Below are 957 nucleotides of genomic sequence, written 5' to 3'. Positions count from 1 at the left end.
CCCCCCTATGGCCCCCTGCTACCAGAACCTTGCCACGTAAACCCACTGCAGTTCCCAAGCCGGCTGCGGGAGCCGAGGCCGGGAGAACCCCGCTGTTCCTTGCTGTCAGCGGGCTCCTGTTGAGGGCCTCAGGGCGCTGGGGACCGTGCTCCCGTTTGCTGCCAGTGGGTGGGCTGCCGAGGGGCCCCGAGGCGCCGCCGTGACGGCTGTGCGGCCCCGGTGGGCCGGGAAAATGGGGTCCCAGCTGGGCAAGGGGCAGCACGAGCTGTCCGAGCCCGTCGCATCCTGCCTGCCCGGCCCCTCGGTGCAGGAAACGCTTTGATGGCTTTTCTTGGCGGCAGCGGTCGTGAGCTGTGTGACAGCCCCGGGTGTCAGCCCATTGTGCCGCTTTTCCGCTGCCGCACGGGAGAAAAAGAAATGTGACGTGGTGCTTCCTTGGCAGCTTTTTGATTTCGAAAGGCTTCTCGTAAGCTCCGGTTGCTGAAACAACCGCGAGTGTTTCAGGTATTGAACCTCTTCTGCAAGAGCTGCTGGATCCCCTGATAACTTGTTTGCCTTTCTGCAGGCCCTATTTAAATGACCGGATTAATCACCTGGATCCACTCCTAAAACCAGTTTCTAAACCAGAACGTGTAAGTAGAAGAGAAATCTTTTCAGCCTGGTTTTATATTGCACGCCTGAAGCACGTCCAGGCAGAACAGGGTCCACAATCCAGGACAGCGAGATCCTGACCCCCAGCGAGCTGCAGCTAACACGTTGCTAAACAGCTGGCGATAAGACAACTAATTATTCTGCAGGGGAACTCAGTCCGAGGGACTTGCCCTTCAGCCAGGTGCTGGCGGGTGTTGTGTTGGCAGCCGCCGTGACGCTGCCACCCCTTGGGCTGGCAGGGCCGGGATAGGAGCAAGCTGCTGGGGTTTGAGCCCTCCTCTGGGCCCTGCTGGTTTTGGGGCTGGG

At 60.1% G+C, this 957-nt stretch overlaps 1 protein-coding gene across 1 annotated transcript in view; it reads left to right on the top strand.

Annotated features, from left to right (window-relative positions):
- The first annotated feature begins 214 nt into the window (after positions 1 to 214).
- Positions 215 to 957, top strand: part of CKAP2L (cytoskeleton associated protein 2 like) — a 4,914-nt gene continuing 4,171 nt past the window's right edge. Inside the window, exon 1 of the mRNA XM_035345077.1 lies at positions 215 to 632. The gene's annotated coding sequence lies outside the window, so the exon portion shown is untranslated. The remainder of the gene's footprint in view (positions 633 to 957) is intronic.

This window comes from Oxyura jamaicensis, chromosome 22, assembly GCF_011077185.1.
Source record: "Oxyura jamaicensis isolate SHBP4307 breed ruddy duck chromosome 22, BPBGC_Ojam_1.0, whole genome shotgun sequence".
Taxonomy (NCBI): Eukaryota; Metazoa; Chordata; class Aves; order Anseriformes; family Anatidae; genus Oxyura; species Oxyura jamaicensis.
Note: the sequence above shows the minus strand (reverse complement) of the source record. Positions and strands in the feature narration are given on the sequence as shown.